This window comes from Trichomycterus rosablanca, chromosome 14 (assembly GCF_030014385.1).
Source record: "Trichomycterus rosablanca isolate fTriRos1 chromosome 14, fTriRos1.hap1, whole genome shotgun sequence".
NCBI lineage: Eukaryota > Metazoa > Chordata > Actinopteri > Siluriformes > Trichomycteridae > Trichomycterus > Trichomycterus rosablanca.
In genome coordinates this window covers 1,101,751-1,120,000 of record NC_086001.1, presented here as the reverse complement: position 1 = coordinate 1,120,000, position 18,250 = coordinate 1,101,751, and the positions used below count along the sequence as shown (strand labels likewise).

The following is an 18,250-nucleotide window of genomic DNA, read 5'->3' as shown; positions in this document are numbered from 1 at the left end:
CTTTGTAGTTCTACAATTACTGACTGTAGTGTGCACTGTAGACTGTAGTACTGACTTGTGGTCAGGACCCCCACAGGACCACCACAGAGCAGGTATTATTTAGGTGGTGGATGATTCTCAGCACTGCACTGACACTGACATGGTGGTGGTGTGTTAGTGTGTGTTGTGCTGGTATGAGTGGATCAGACACAGCAGCGCTGCTGGAGTTTTTAAACACCTCACAGTCACTGCTGGACTGAGAATCGTCCACCAACCGACGCGCCCCGTGGGCAGCGTCCTGTGACCACCGATGAAGGTCTAGAAGATGAGCGACTCAAACAGCAGCAATAGATGAGCGATCATCTCTGACTTTACATCTACAAGATGGACCGACTAGGTAGGAGTGTCTAATAGAGTGGACAGTGAGTGGACACGGTGTTTAAAAACTCCAGCAGCGCAGCTGTGTCTGATCCACTCGTACCAGCACAACACACACTAACACACCACCACCATGTCAGTGTCACTGCAGTGCTGAGAATCATCCACCACCTAAATAATACCTGCTCTGTGGGGGTCCTGTGGGGGTCCTGACCATTGAAGAACAGGGTGAAAGCAGATGGACTACAGTCAGTAATTGTAGAACTACAAAGTGCTTCTATATGGTAAGTGGAGCTGATAACATGGACAGTGAGTGTAGAAACGAGGAGGTGGTTTTAATTCGTGGAGATCCACTATAGAGCCAAAAGGATATTAAATAGTGAACTTGACGTGATCTTTTCAGCGAGGATATCAGACACATTTCGGAGAAGCTCCTCACAGGTACGTCTGTGGGAATTCGTACTGAGTGTTAATAAGGTCGGTAAGGTTGGCATGACATCTGACAATAGCTGAGCTGAAGATGTATCAGAATCTTCGTATGATCTGATCTTCTCTTGTAAAGGTCATGTTTACAGACGTACGTTTAATGAAACAGGAGCGAGGACGACCGTGCTAACACTCGAGTACGAGAGAGGATTTTAATCTCATAACAAATTAAACAACAGTATCCTGAACCAAACTAGCTCAGTAATACTGAATCCCATCATCACAGAGTGCAAGAAGTAGCTCACGCTTCTTATTACAGCAACAATACCTCATTTACACTCCTTTACACAATACTAGGGTTGCTCTCCACTAATACCCCCCGTTGAGACAGTGGTAATATGATAGATTTGCATTAATTCAGAACAACACATCAGATATAAATCAGGAGCTCATGCAGGATCATGAATTCAGACTAAAATATGTGGGAGCATGGAAGCAGAGCGTCCACCGATCTTCTGCTCTTCCTGTCTGGTTACTGAACCGAACACGTCTGTGCCAAATGATCACCGGTATAAACCGACTGACATCATGGTTGGACGAGAGCCGCCATCCCGCGCCTCTGCCGTGGTCTCTCCATCTGTGTGTTTATGCATGCTTTAAATATGGAGGCAGGGCGCGGCGTTTTAAAGAAATAGTACCTCCAGATACTAATAGTACCACACACACACACACACACACACATACACACACACACACACACACACACTGAAGCATGTCGGTAAAAAATTTTGTTCTGTACCCATATTAAATCTGATCCAATCTAGATCAAGAGTTTCATCCCAGTTCTGGACCTGCTCAGTCCAGTTTAAGCCTTGCCTCTAGTCAGCCCAGTACCAGTACTGTCCCTGGTGGGCCCGGTTTCAGCCTTGGCCCTGGTCAGCCTAGTTTCAGCCTTGGCCCTGGTCAGCCTAGTTTCTGCTTTAGATCTGGTTGGCCCAGGCCCTATTCAGCCCTGTCCTTGGTCAGCCCAAATTCTGTCTTGGCCCTTGTGGGCCCAGTTTCAGCCTTAGTCCTGGTCTGCCCAGTTTCAGCCTTGGCCCTGGTCTGCCCAGTTTCAGCCTTGGCCCTGGTCAGCCTAGTTTCAGCCTTGGCCTTGGTGGTCCCAGTGTCAGCCTTGGCCCTGGTCAGCCCAGTTTCTGCTTTAGATCTGGTTGGCCCAGGCACTATTCAGCCCTGTCCTTGGTCTGCCCATTTTCAGCCTTGGCCCTGGTCAGCCCAGTTTCTGCTTTAGACCTGGTCAGCCCAGTTTCAGCCTTGATCCTGGTCAGCCTAGTGTCAGCCTTGGTCCAGGTTGACCCAATTTTATCCCTGGCCAGTTTCGACCCTGACACTGGTGGACCCAGTTTTGTCCTTGGCCCTGGTCAGCCCAGTTTAAGCCCTGGCCCTAGTCAGCCCAATTTTGGCCCTGGTCCTAGACAGGCCAGTGTCAGCCTTGGCCCAGGTCGACCCAATTTTATCCCTGGTCGGCCCAGTTTAAGCCTTGGCCCTGGTCAGTCCAGTGTTGGCCCTGGTCAGCTCCAATTTCAGCTTTGGCCCGAGTCGGCCCAGTTTCAGCCTTGGCCCTGGTCAGCCCAGTTTTGGCCTTGGCCCTAGTCGGCGCAGTACTGGCCCTGTACCTGGTCGATCCAGTCTCAGCCCTGTCCCTGGTCATCCCAATTTCGGCCTTGGCCCTTGTGGGCTCAGTTTCAGCTGTGATCCTGCTGGGCCCAGTTTTGGTCCTGGGCCTATCTAGATCTGGGTATCCCTGTATTGTATTCATGCTTAAGGCAGTTACATAATGAAGTCCATGGATAAAAAGTCCTGATTTATAAGTTTTTCCAGCTGATAATTCATGCCAGTCAGCTTCTGCGGTGCAGCCAGAAAACTTTCAGAATTTCACAAGGCACTGAATCAGGTTAGAGCCCCAACAATCGAATCTAAGGGGCACGAGCACCCAAAATCAGGGTTAAAGTTTGAAGCGATGGGACACTGGATAACGAGGCAGCTGTGAGGAGTGAAACTGACTCAGCACAGAGAAGCAGAGTAATACAATACACAAGTCTGCTATTCCACCAAGAGCGATGTTCCTCACTTCTCCTCCCCTGATGAGTGAGTGTGCAGACGCGGCATCGGCGGAACGACGCCACGGAAGAGACCCGGATAATAGACAAATCAGCCACTTTTATGTATGCGAGGTGTAGGGAAAAGAGCGCGAGAGGCGTTTCGTTTGAGATGACTCGACGCGGCGGCACCAGGTGTACCTAATTATCTGTCACCGTGTTCTCATTATAAACTCACACTTGTGTGTGATCGTCGGTATGATAATGGGTATTGTAGAGCATGGAAAGCAATAAAGAAACGCCATGCCATATGGAAGCCATAAACAGCCTGATGTGTTAAAAAAAACTGTGTGTGTGTGTGTGTGTGTGTGTGTGTGTGTGTGTGCACTCCATCATTGCACTATTACATTATTATGCCCAGTGTGTACATTACAAAATAAATGTTAACCTATACGAGTCTATTCCAAACATGCCTGACTCACGACCCTGCCCATCAATCTTGGATGAGCAAAAAGTTCACAGTAATGGGGAAGGATGCGCCATGCCAGAAGGAGAGCGAGAATCCCCATACTCCTGGTAGAGGAAAATATTCAACCAAGGTAAACAAACTAAACAAGGACGATTGGAAACAAATAAATAGTCGAATTAATAGAAACAAAAACACAGAAGCTTCACAAGGGACAGAAATGGGACAGAACCAAGCAAAACTCAACAACAAACCAGCAGACGACTGGTAAGCCCCACACCACTGAATGCCAAAGCCAGTGTCTAGTGCTGCTCCACCCTTGGGGACCGCTCCTAAAAAAGGGGTGGTCACACCGCCTCGAGGGTCATCCAGGGTGTGGCTCCAATCGTGACTGGACGTAGCCCCAACACACAGATCACCACACATTAAAGGAGCTGACGATATTACAGATCTGATGATGATCTCCGTTCACATGCACGCAACAAGTGATCCATCCAAAAACCCCACGCACGTGTAGAGTACCGCTTAGTGTACACGTTACCATGACAACCAGGTGTAAACATGGACGTGTTCTATTCCGATCGAGGTGTAAACATGGACGTGTTCTATTCCGACTGAGGTGTAAACATGGACGTGTTCTATTCCGACTGAGGTGTAAACATGGACGTGTTCTATTCCGACTGAGGTGTAAACGTGGACGTGTTCTACTCTGATCGAGGTGTAAACATGGACGTGTTCTATTCTGACTGAGGTGTAAACATGGACGTGTTCTATTCTGACTGAGGTGTAAACATGGACGTGTTCTATTCCGACTGAGGTGTAAACGTGGATGTGTTCTATTCTGATCGAGGTGTAAACATGGACGTGTTCTATTCTGACTGAGGTGTAAACATGGACGTGTTCTATTCTGACTTAGGTGTAAACATGGACGTGTTCTATTCCGACTGAGGTGTAAACGTGGATGTGTTCTATTCTGATCGAGGTGTAAACATGGACGTGTTCTATTCTGATCGAGGTGTAAACATGGACGTGTTCTATTCTGATCGATGTGTAAACATGGACGTATTCTATTCTGACTGAGGTGTAAACATGGACGTGTTCTATTCCGACTGAGGTGTAAACGTGGATGTGTTCTATTCTGATCGAGGTGTAAACATGGACGTGTTCTATTCTGATCGAGGTGTAAACATGGACGTGTTCTATTCTGACTGAGGTGTAAACATGGACGTGTTCTATTCCGACTGAGGTGTAAACATGGACGTGTTCTATTCTGATCGAGGTGTAAACATGGACGTGTTCTACTCCGACTGAGGTGTAAACATGGACGTGTTCTATTCTGATCGAGGTGTAAACATGGACGTGTTCTATTCTGATCGAGGTGTAAACATGGACGTGTTCTATTCCGACTGAGGTGTAAACATGGACGTGTTCTATTCCGACTGAGGAGTAAACGTGGACGTGTTCTATTCCGACTGAGGAGTAAACATGGACGTGTTCTATTCCGACTGAGGTGTAAACATGGACGTGTTCTATTCCGACTGAGGAGTAAACATGGACGTGTTCTATTCCGACTGAGGAGTAAACATGGACGTGTTCTATTCTGACTGAGGAGTAAACATGGACGTGTTCTATTCTGACTGAGGAGTAAACGTGGACGTATTCTATTCTGACTGAGGTGTAAACATACAGAGAACCCCCGGATGCTGTCTAAGTGAACAGGGTTCTTGTTAAATGTGAGCTTTTTCTGGTCTATGATAAGGTTTCAGTAAAATCTGCTCGGTTATGTATTTTGCTACACGAGTCCATCAGTTTTCTTGGCCCAGTTCTGCCAGTGTTGCAGCCTTTTAGAGAAAATAAAGTGTGTGTGTGTGTGTGTGTGTGTGTGTGTAATGGAGAGAGATAAAGAGATAGAAATACATAGAACTCAGTAGTTGTTGAGGCACCGGGCTGTTCTTGGAGTCTCTGAGGATAATTAAGGACAGAGTGCAGCATAAAAGAGAACTGGAGCACACACACACACACACACACACACACATTCTTACAGTAACCCTGAATTGCAGCAAACTTCCAATTACTTTTAAGCTCTAGTGAGGAACTGTCATTGTTTAAGCCAATTTCAGCAATGGGAATTACACACACACACACACACACACACACACACACACAGACTTAACTTTATTTGGGGGTACACAAACACACAGACTGGCGTGACCCTAAGGGATTCTAGGATACAGGGATGGACGGATCTTTCCAGCACGGTGAGAATGAATTCTGCCCCTAAGAGCCCTGTAGGTTTTTAAATAAAAGGTCTACACACACACACACACACACACTCACATGAATACACACCCCTGTACACACACAGTGTGACACACACAGCTTTGAGATGTATTTTTTCCCTGAAAACAGCGGATCTCAGGGGAGACGTCGTGTCCCTTTCCCCTCCCTCCGCTGCGCTGCCCTTCCATCAGAAAAGAAAAGATCAAGCTTTTAGAGTTTGACATCAGCCACCTCTCCAGACACACTTTCTTCCGGCTGTGTGTGTGTGTGTGTGTGTGTGTGTGTGTGTTGGAGCAGTAAAATCAAATCCTCTAACGTTCCAGCATTTTGGTCCGGTTCCAGCCCGGATACTCGGTATCGGATCGGTGTGTCTCCCAGAAGTGTTCCGTTCTGACGGTAATTGATTTAATCCGCCCGTTAGCGGCTCGATCGTTTCCGATGGGTGTCCACATACTTTCGGCCAAATGATGCTTCTACACCAGCACATTACGCCGTGATTGTGTGTGATTACACTCGATCTGGAGACTCAAGTCCATAACAAGTATTGATTCTGGGCTCATTTGAGGGAGGAAGTTCAGATGAACATTATTCATTCTGAACCACCAATAGATTAATGTCAGTCCATTTATTTATGAATCACAGCTTTCTAGTTCCCAGCGGCACAAAGCTGGAAGATGACAGTCGAGGGCGTCTTCCAATTACACTTAGAGCGGTTCATAGCCACATTTATTTAAAGCTAAATTTAAGAAACTATTTAGAAGTGGACCAGAGGACCAGAGGGTAGCACTAAGTCAGCACCACTTCAGAAGAAAGGATTCCAGAGTACCATGAAGAAACCTACATGGACCATAGACCAGAGACCAGAGAGCAGAATCGAACCCAGGACCCCATGACCCCTGCTACTGTATCACCCACTCTAAGCTTATGAAGTGGACCAGAGAATCAAGGGCTAGTCCAGGACCTCGACCAAGAAAGGATTGCAGTGTACACAGAAGAAACCTACATGGACTCAGAGGCACCATGTCGGACCAGCGATCAGAGACCAGAATCGAACCCAGGTCCTCATGACCCCTGCTACTATGTGTCACCCACTCTAAGAACTCATGAAGTGGACCAGAGGACAAGAGGCTAGGCCAGAACCTTAAATACTGAGCTACCATTGGCCATCACCACTACAGAAGAAAGGATTCCAGAGTACCTAGAAAAACCTATGTGGACAAAGAGGCACCTTGTCAGACCAGCAACCAGAGACCAGAATCGAACCCAGGTCCTCTTGACCCCTGCTACTGTGCATCACCTACTCTAAAAGCTTATAAAGAGGCTAGTCCAGGACCTTAACCACTAAGCTACCACTGGCCAGCACCACTACAGAAGAAAAAATTCCAGAGAACCTAAAAGAAACCTACATGGACTCAGAGGCTTCATGTCCGTCCTGTGAGCAGAGACCAGAATCAAACCCAGGTCCCCATGACCCCTGCTACTGTGTGTCACCTACTGGAAAAGCTTATGAAGTCGACCAGAGGACCAGAGACTAGTCCAGGACCTTAATCACTAAGCTACCATTACCCTTCACCACAACAGAAGAGTACCTAGAAGAAACCTGCATAGACCACAAACCAAAGACCAGAGACCAGAATCGAATCCAGGTCCCCATGACCTCTGCTACTGTGCCACCCACTCTAAAAGCTTATGAAGTGGACCAGCGTACCAGAGGCTAGTCCAGAACCAGTAAGCCAGCACCACTACTAAATAAAGGACTCTTGAGTACCTACAAGAAGCCTACATGGTCACAGATTCACCATGTCTGAAACATTTAGAATGTGCTCAGTGCTTAGTGACCAGAGACCAGAATCGAACCCAGGACCCCATGACCCCTGCTACTGTGTGTCACCTACTTTAAAAGTTTATGAAGTGGCTAGTCCAGGGCCTTAGCCACTAAGCTACCACTGGCCGCCACCACCACTACAGAAGAGTACCTAGAAGAAACCTGCATGGACCACAGACCAAAAACCTAAGACCAGAATCGAACCCAGGACCCCATGACCCCTGCTACTGTGTGTCACCTACTCTGAAAGCTCATGAAGTGGACCAGAGAATCAAGGGCTAGTCCAGGACCTCGGCCAAGAAAGGATTGCAGCGTGCCTAGAAGAAAGCTACATGGACTCAGGCACCATGTCAGACTAGCAACCAGAGATCGGAATCGAACCCAGGTCCTCATGACCCCTGCTACTGTGTGTCACCTACTCTAAAAGCTTATGAAGTGGACCAGAGGACCAGAGGCTAGTCGAGGACCTTAAAAACTGAGATACCACTGGTCAGCACCAGTACAGAAGAAAGGATTCCAGAGTACCCAGAAGAAACCTGCATGGACTCAGGCACCATGTCAGACTAGCAACCAGAGACCAGAGTCAGCACACTGACTGCAGGAAAACCGGAGCACCCGGAGGAAACCCACATGCAAACTGCACACAGCTTTATAAGAGGCCACAGCACGACCCAGCGCGCCATGTTTGTTCCAATACAAACAAAAGAAACAAACCTGTGCGTACCAAAGCATCCGTAATTGCAGCAATCTTCTGGCAGAGGAGCAGCAGCGCTGTATTTTCGTCTTATTTGAAGAAACCGGCGAGTATTAAAAAGCAAAGTGTTTATTTACACGGTTCCAGATGAAACAACCAGGCAGGAATGAAATTATAAGCATTAAACAAAAAGAAATCTCCTTCCCAGTCAGACTCTAGCCTCGAGATTACTAAAGACATAAAAAGAAGGCGGCTTTGTTAAGCGCTCTGTTGAAACAGTTCTGTGTGCCAGGGTGATGCGGGCGGCTCTGTGTGGGTGAGCCCCTTTCATACCAATAATGAGAATAAATGATACCATCCACCTAAAAATGAAATCAACGTGAAATTGAATAGTGCGTTACGTCTGGTTTCACAGCGTTTATTTTCCGTGGCGAGGTTAACACTTGCACGGATTTGCCCGAGTAGCTTTTTTATTCGATAACGCAGTCACCTCTCCTCCTTTTATAACTCATTAGGTCTGAAGAACTACACCAGGTGAACCGAGAACGCCAGCTGCATTACAGAACCTGTCCGTATCGAGATCTTCCAGAGCTTCGAACGATCAGCCGCCTCGCGCTACGGAAAACGATATGCCAAGCAGCTGACAACTGCGCGTCCCGGCGGAGCGATCTGCCGGCGAGATTGCCGGACGTTTCGTCTGCTCTAAAACCCCCTGTGCCTGCGCGACACCGAGTAGATTAGGCCAGAGAAATCTTAGGCCAGAGAACGATCTGTCAATCAAACCTTGAACATGTGGAGCACCTCTCAGCAGAAACGTGTATTTAGTATTCCAACTAGGGATGTCCCGGTCCGATCTCAAAGATTTTTTTAAACTGATCGGAATCGGCTTTACTAAACCCGATCGTAATCCCGATCTTTTGTTTTACGTCAGCATGTCCGGAAATACTTTAAATTGGAAAGTGAAACAAGTCCAACAGTGAAGTGTAACGTCTGCAGTGCGAGCGTTTCACGAGGCGGTGGGAGCAGAGCTGCGTTCATTACTGTAGAATTTTACTGTTTATATGGTGTGTGAGTCGAGGATCACTCCGGTTTACAAAACAACGTAGTGATGCACTCGCTTAATAAATAAATAAATACACGCTATATTCACACTTTATTAACTTCTTCTTTTACGGTACCGAATAGCCGACAGCTAGAGTCGAGCATGCTATTCCATGCACTATGGAAGCCCCAAAGGGTCAAAACACACTCACTTCGTGTAGAAACGTCCATCAAACCACTGTCACAATACAAGCACTTTAAGAACTGGCTTTCCTTCATAACAAAAGAGCCTGTCCATTTTATTTTGGTATTCAGGTTTTACTGTAATGCTTTTAAGTAACTTTTTTTCTTATATTCAAGTGAAGCTGCTACACAGATTTCTGTTCATTTTTAGTGTATCACTGCATTAAACTGATTTTTTTTCTTCAAATGTAAAGTTTAAAGTAAAACTGTAATTATCTCACTCACTTTGATTGATTTTGTAAAAATACAAAAACATTAAGCCAATAGCTTGGATGCTTCCCTTCAGCACTGCAGAGCTATTTAAACATGTACACTGGATTAATGTGAATAACTGTAATGTAGTTGAAGTGTGCACTGTGTGAACAGTGTTATCTAGTTCTTATCTAGACAATATCTAGAAAATACAGGTATCGGTTTGAGACTCGGTATCGGATCGAGATCAAAATGAATAATCGGGATCGAGATCGGGAAGAAAAAAACATGATCGGGACATCCCTAATTCCAACCATTACTACGACTACAGAAACGTCCAAATGGAAGTTTAAATTTTATAATTTTTTTTATTAATTTATGACTTTATCCTACTAAAAACCCTACGAATACATATAGTTGTTGGGATACTGGGCGGCATGGTGGTTTAGTGGGTAGCGCTGTCGCCTCACAGCAAGAAGGTCCTGGGTTCGATCCGGGTCCTTTCTGTGCGGTGTTTGCATGTTCTCCCCGTGTCTGCATGGGTTTCCTCCCACAGTCCAAAAACATGCAGTCAGGTTAATTGGAGACACTGAACTGCCCTATAAGTGAATTTGTGTGTGTGTGTGTGTGTGTGTGTGTCTGCCCTGCGATGGACTGGCGTCCCGTCCAGGGTGTTACCGTGTGCCTTGCGCCCATTGAAAAGCTGGGATGGGCTCCAGTACCCCACCCCCGCAACTCCAATTGAATAAGCGGATAAGAAAATGAATGAATGAATGTTGGGATACTTGGTTTTTGAAATGCCATAAATCAGAATATTTAATGCCTGTCCACATTAAGCAGGTCACACGAACAACAGATCGTCTTAAAGCTCAAACGTCCGCCTGAGCTCTGGAACAGCAGCAGTTCTGGTTGATAAATAGTCCTAGTCTGTGTAAGTGGACTAACACAGGCTACTCGTGGGCGCCAAATTCGATTCCCGAGGCCTTTACCGCGTGCGCACACGAAGTGAGTAAGAGATCGTACACACATAAACAGACGGCAGTGAACGACCCTGTGAAATGAGACAAAGCCGGATATTCTCGCACCGACACTTCGGTGACCGGCGGTGTGCACATAGTCACAGCAAACCACCGGCACCTCAGAGCATTAAAACCACGTTTGTTCCTTTAATACAAATTAAAAAGTGTATTTCTTAAACACGCACACACACACACACACACACACACACAGGCTGGTATCATCTAAGCAGGAATGTCATGAGGTCAGAAGCTTTGATGCCATCCGTCTGAGCGGGCACCAATCAGACAGACAGAGGACAGCAAGATACAGGTCTGTATAATCGGGCACGAGTCAAAGGCATCAATATCCTCCAATCAAAGACATTTAGATAGGTTACACACACACACACACACACACACACACACACACACACACACACACACACAACCAGCCCTATCAACAGCTACACTATATGGACAAAAGTATTAGGACATGTAATTCAGCCACATCAATTGCCAGCACTGCTTATTTCAATCAATATATAAAATATCCAAATTTAGAGCAACAGTTTAGGGAAGGCCCCGTCCTGTGCCTCTGTGCACAAAACAGGCTCCTGCACAGAGTCCCGACCTCAGCCCCGCTCAACAGCTCCGGAATGAACCGGAACGTCAACTGAGGCTTTTATGACCCAGCCGTACTGACTTGAATTTGAATGGGCACAAATTCCCACAGGCGGGAAGACCGGCTGTTGTTCTATTTCAATACGGTTTGCTTTTAAAACGGGACGTCCGTGAAACTCATGGTCGGCCGTCCAAATACTTTTGTCCTTAAAGTTTCTGTCTACATGGAAAGTGAATATATCAAGAATTACATGTTATCCAGATACAGTTAAATAAATAACATGCTATAACACACGCTGGTGACATAATTAGGGCGTAGGAATGAGTTGAACAAAAGTGGGGGCTGGTTTTCTTTTATTTAACAATATTTTATTTATTTTCCATCATTTTTATACCTGAATTTATTGGAAAAGGTAGGAATGGTTTAAAATGCATTTCATGGATGTGTTTACAGTTCACTGGCATGAAGAACGCTTAGCTTGCAAGGGAATTGACCAACGACACTCCCGAATATGTAATACTCTGAGTACATGAGGGACCTGCTACCCAACTGCCATGTGTGCATTTCATATCAGAGCCAAGGATATAAATGCTCATTTATTTATACCTGATTTCTTTGGCAGAGGTGATGAAAATAAAAAAACATTAACGCTCGTGTGTTTACTGTTTACTGGAATTAAGGAAGCTTAGCTTGCAAGGCGGATTTGCCAGCAAAACTCCCAAACGTACAATACTTGCTATACTCGGTGTACATTTGGGATCCTGCCTGGTCCCCTAACGTAATTCTGAGACTGGAATTTGTGCTTATGAAGCCCGCACGAGCCAGAAATCCCAAATCGGTCATAAAAGAAGTGCAGCAATTACGGCATGCAATCCCCACAGTGGTGTTAGTGATATAGCACGCATTGTGAAATGCACTTCAATGTATTTAAAGAGGACAGTTCAGAACGATAAGGTGTGTGTGATGGGACGGGGGTTCGATGGCACTTTAAATATAGGGTGGACCCCCCTCCTGGCCAGCCCGGTCCCTACGCCCACGTCACCTGAAGTATCTGAGGTGAAACTGAATAGAAACCGCTTACTTACTAGAAATCCTGAAAGAACTCACACAGCAAATCCTGGGAAACTAGAATTTAACAAGAAACACATAGAAATATAATGTAAGCAGGGATAGAAGCACCTGAGTGTGGTAATGAATCTAAACAACAGTATCCCAGACTCTAATGTAATACATGTACAGATATAACATATACGCCCTTATTTGTGCAAATATATACGACATCTATTAAATATTGGAACAATTTTATATATTGACATATATGAGCATCAGACCCCAAAAAGAAAGGCATCAGACCCTAAAAAGGGGGGGCATTAGACCCCACAACAGACCCCAAAAAGAAGGGCATCAGATTCCAAAAAGGAGGGCATCAGACCCCAAAAAGGAGGGCATCAGACCCCAAAAAGGAGGGCATCAGACCCCAAAAAAGAGGGCATCAGACCCCAAAAAGGAGGGCATCAGACCCCAAAAAAGAGGACATCAGACCCCAAAAAGGAGGGCATCAGACCCCAAAAAGAAAGGCATCAGAGCCCAAAAAGGGGGGCATTAGACCCCACAACAGACCCCAAAAAGGAGAACATCAGACCCCAAACATAAGAGCATCAGACCCCAAACAGAAGAAGATTTTGAAGTTTTATTGGGTGCATATATTTTTAGCTTTTCATAAATAAATATATACAGTATATTTTCAATATACTGTATTTACATATACATTTGTAATAAGAAAGATCATATGTTGGCATACAGCCTTTTTTATATATATGTTATGTTCATGTAGAAGTGCATATATAAATGAAATATTTATGCGTGCACCCACACCACCTTAAGTACGTCTGATCTCGTCCGATCTCAGGAGCTAAGCAGGGTTGGGCTCAGTCAGTACCGAGATGGGAGACCTGCCTGGGAATAATGAGTGCTGTAAGCCTTATTTTGAGGACAGTGGTGGCCTAGTGGGTAGAGCTTTGGGCTATCAGCTGAAAGCCACTGTTGCAAGGGCCCTTAACCCTGTCTGCTCCAGGGATGCCATACGATTCCAAACAAGCTGGGAGAGGCGAAGAAAGTATTTCGTTGTACTGTACTTGTGTATATGTATATATGACAAATAAAGGCGTTCTCTATTCTCTAACATATATGGATAAATCATATAATACTACATAAAATGAATCCTATAGATATTTTCAATATATGCACACACATTTTATTATTTATTATGTTATAAACGTACATCTACATATATCAAGAGGATACATGTATGTTATAATAATATATCACCATACAGGTATGGATACAACATATAATACCATATAAAATTAATCCTATAGATATGTTTAGTATATGTACACTCACATTTTATTATGTGCATTTCATATATGTTATAAAGCCTACATATATCCTACATATATACGTGTATGTTATAATAATATATCACCTTACAGGTAACATATATGGATACAACACATAATACCATATACAATTGATCCTATAGATATGTTTAATATATGTACATACACACATTTTACTATGAGTATTTCAAAGGTATTTCATGTTATAAACTTATATCTACATATATCCAGGGGGTACATGTATGTTATAATAATATATCACCATACAGGTAACATATATGGATACAGTATATAATACTATATAAGATTAATCCTATAGATATGTTTAATATATGTGCATACACATTTTATTATGAGTATTTTATATATGTTATAAACTTATATGTCTACATATTACATATATCCAGAGAATATGTGTATGTTATAATAATATATGACCTTACAGGTAACGTATATGGATATAGGGTATATGGGTATTTCATATATGTTATAAACTTATATCTACATATATTACATATATCCAGAGAATACATGTATGTTATAATAATATATGACCTTACAGGTAACATATATGGATACAACATATAGTACCATATAAAATTAATCCTATAGAATGAATCCTCTTAATATATGTACATACACACACTTTACTATGGGTATTTCATATATGTTATAAGTTTATATCTACATATATTCAGAGAATACATGTATGTTATAATATTACATCACCTTACAGGTAACATATGGATACAGTATATAATATTATATACAATTAATCCTATAGATGTGTTTAATATATGCACACTCACATTTTGAGTGCATTTCATATATGTTATGAACTTACATCTACATATATTACATATATCCAGAGGATACATGAATGTTATAATAATATATGACCTTACAGGTAACATATCTGGATATAGGGTATATGGGTATTTCATATATGTTTAAACTTATATCTACATATATCCAGAGGATACATGTATGTTATAATAATATATCACCTTACAGGTAACATATATGGATACAGTATATAGTACTATATAAAATTAATCCTATAGATATGTTTAATATATGCACACTCACATTTTGAGTGCATTTCATATATGTTTTAAAGTTATATCTACATATTACATATATCCAGAAGATTCATGTATGTTATAATAATATATATGAATACAACATATAATACCATATAAAATTAATCCTATAGATATGTTTAATATATGTGCATACACACATTTTATTATGTGCATTTCATGTATGTTATAAAGTCTAGAGGATACATGTATGTTATAATAATATATCACCTTACAGGTAACATATATGGATATAGGGTATATGAGTATTTCATATATGTTATAAAGTTATATATCTACATATATTACATATATCCAGAGGATACATGTATGTAATAATATTACATCACTGTACAGGTAACATATATGGATACAACATATAATACTATATAAGATTAATCCTATAGATATGTTTAATATATGTGCATATACATTTTATTATGGGTATTTTATATATGTTATAAACTTTTATGTACATATATCCAGGGGGTACATGTATGTTATAATATTACATCACCTTACAGGTAACATTTATGGATACAGTATATAATACTATATAAAATTAATCCTATAGATATGTTTAATATGTGCATAGACGTTTTATTATGGGTATTTTATGTGTGTTATAAACTTATATGTCTACATATTACATATACCCAGAGAATACGTGTATGTTATAATAATATATGACCTTATATATCAGCATTATATGTGATCTAGTAAATTTCTGTGTGGGATTAGCACAGCCAACTAATGTTAGTCAGGTAACTCACTCACCCAAGAGCACAGAAAGCAAAAGCAGTGGGAAAATCCAGAGGAATGTTTATCTCTCTTCACTCTCATTCACAAACAGCCTGAATAAATCCGTCCAGTTTCTTTATTTAGTCCAAACACGGTGAACTGCAAACAAACAAACACACACAGACGATGAAAATCCCCTCAGCATCAGCTCCAGGCGTCCGGCGTCCCCGGGATACAAAAGTCCGCCTGTGTGAGGACAGAATAAACCCAGAGTAGTCCGGGAAGAGTCCGTACCTGCGGGTCTGTTCTCCACACGACGGAGGGTCAGACAGAACGACCCAGAAAAGTCCAAATAAAAGAAAGAATCGCTTCATTAAGACTCGTATTAAATATAAAAGCGTTAGTTTTGGCGCGGCGAGCGTCGGAGAGCGCGAGGAGAAGCACTGTACTGCGCGCGCCTGACGAGCGCGAGAGTGTGTGAGAGAGAGAGAAAGAGAGAGAGAGAGAGAGAGAGAGAGAGAGAGAGAGAGAGAGCGCAGTCTCGCGCACCTGCATTTCCCGCGCAAAGCCGCTTGATGGCCGGAGAGAATCCCAAACCCGCTTAGCATTCATTACTCCTCTCTCTCTTCTCCTCTCTCTTCTCTTCTCCTCTCTCTTCTCCTCTCTCACTCCAGTCCACCGGCCACGATTAACGACTGACACTGTTTATTTCCATCTAAATCGCGCCATAGGGAATCAATCGGCGGTGCAGGAGATCGACCTGACGCGTATTTAACGTCCCGAGCGCGGTCGCCTTCGCCAAGCGGACATCGACTTCTTGAGGCTAGTCGGGCGGGTGAAAAAGTGCTGCGTGGTCCGAATTCGGGGCCCCAAATCTAAAGTGTGCAGGGCTCCTGACACCCACAAGTTTTTATAAACGTTCCATAACCCCCTCCAAAAAAAGAGGACCCCGAACCGCGGAAAGGAGGACATCGGACCCCAAAAAGGAGGCCATCCGACCTCAAAAATGAAGATATCAGACCCCTGAAGGGAGAACATCAGACCACAGAAAGGAGGACATCAGACCCCTGAAAGGAAAGCATCATACCCAAAAAAGAAGGGTATCAGAACCCAAAAAGGAGGGCATCCGACCCCTGAAAGAAGGACATCAGACCCAAAAAAAAAAATCATACTCTAAAATGAGGGCATCAGACCTCAAAGAAGGAGGACATCAGACCCCAAAAAGGAGGGCATTAGAACCCTAAAGGTGGACATCAGACCCCTAAAAAAAGGGCATCAGACACCGAAAAGGAGGGCATCATACCCTAAAATGAAAAGCATCAGACCCCAAAAAGAAAGGTATCAGAACCCAAAAAGGAGGACATCAGACCCCAAAAAGGAGGACATCATACCCCAAAAAGGGGGGCATCATACCCTAAAAAGACCCCATAAAGGACATCAGACCCCAAAAAGGAGGGCATCATACCCTAAAAAGAAAAGCATCGGACTCTAAAAGGAGGACATCATTCCCCAAAAAGGATTACATTAGACACCAAAAAGGAGGACATCATACCCTAAAAAGGAGGACATCAGACCTAAAAAAGGAGGACATCATACCCCAAAAAGGAGGACATTAGACACCAAAAAGGAGGACATCATACCCTAAAAAGGAGGACATCAGACCCCAAAAAGGAGGACATCAGACCCCAAAAAGGAGGACATTAGACACCAAAAAGGAGGACATCATACCCCAAAAAGGAGGACATTAGACACCAAAAAGGAGGACATCAGACCCCAAAAAGGAGGACATCAGACCCCAAAAAGGAGGACATTAGACACCAAAAAGGAGGACATCAGACCCCAAAAAGGAGGACATTAGACACCAAAAAGGAGGACATCAGACCCCAAAAAGGAGGACATTAGACACCAAAAAGGAGGACATCAGACCCCAAAAAGAAGGGCATCATACCCTAAAAAGAGAAGCATCGGACTCTAAAAGGAGGACATCAGACCCCAAAAAGGAGGACATCATACCCAAAAAAGGAGGACATTAGACACCAAAAAGGAGGACATCATACCCAAAAAAGGAGGACATTAGACACCAAAAAGGAGGACATCAGACCCCAAAAAGGAGGACATCAGACCACAAAAAGGAGGACATTAGACACCAAAAAGGAGGGCATCATACCCTAAAAAGAGAAGCATCGGACTCTAAAAGGAGGACATCAGACCCCAAAAAGGAGGACATTAGACACCAAAAAGGAGGACATCAGACCCCAAAAAGGAGGACATCATACCCCAAAAAGGAGGGCATCATACCCTTAAAAGGAGCGCATCATACCCTAAAAAGGAGAGCATCAGACCCCAAAAAGACCCCATAAAGGACATCAGACCCCAAAAAGGAGAGCATCAGACCCCAAAAAGACCCCATAAAGGACATCAGACCCCAAAAAGGAGGGCATCATACCCTAAAAAGGAGGACATCATACCCCTGAAAGGAGGACAACAGACCCCAAAATGGAGAACATCGGACCTTATAAAGGACTGTTTTTAGGGCTGGACATTCCACAATAAAGTGGTGGACCAATGAAATGCGAGTCGTTTCTTTTGACGTGTTCATAAGCCAACAGCAGGCGAATTAGTTATGATCATTACAAGCGTCCGGAAGCTTCCAAAGGAGGACGAATACGTGTCCGTACAGGAAGGTGAAAAACCGGTCTGTCCGCCCTAAAACCGGACGTATGGACACCCTGGAGACCCCATGGCCCTCTGGGCTCTGGGCGCATCAATGAAACTTTAGCCCATC

General features: G+C 43.7%; 1 protein-coding gene and 1 pseudogene across 17 annotated transcripts in view; one reads left to right on the top strand and one right to left on the bottom strand.

Annotated features, from left to right (window-relative positions):
• The window catches only part of LOC134327068 (receptor-type tyrosine-protein phosphatase delta-like), a 469,775-nt gene extending 453,923 nt beyond the window's left edge, over positions 1 to 15,852 (bottom strand). For 16 of the 17 annotated variants that reach the window (XM_063009137.1, XM_063009145.1, XM_063009142.1 and 13 more), the window contains exons 1-3: positions 15,760 to 15,852; positions 15,502 to 15,624; positions 12,329 to 12,368 (exon numbers count right to left, since the gene is read on the bottom strand). The gene's annotated coding sequence lies outside the window, so the exon portion shown is untranslated. Of the gene's footprint in view, positions 1 to 12,328; positions 12,369 to 15,501; positions 15,671 to 15,759 lie in introns of those variants that run through there. The other variant, XM_063009138.1, reaches the window with a different exon arrangement.
• LOC134327156 (5S ribosomal RNA) lies at positions 13,105 to 13,224 on the top strand (annotated as a pseudogene).
• Positions 15,853 to 18,250: the final 2,398 nt, after the last annotated feature.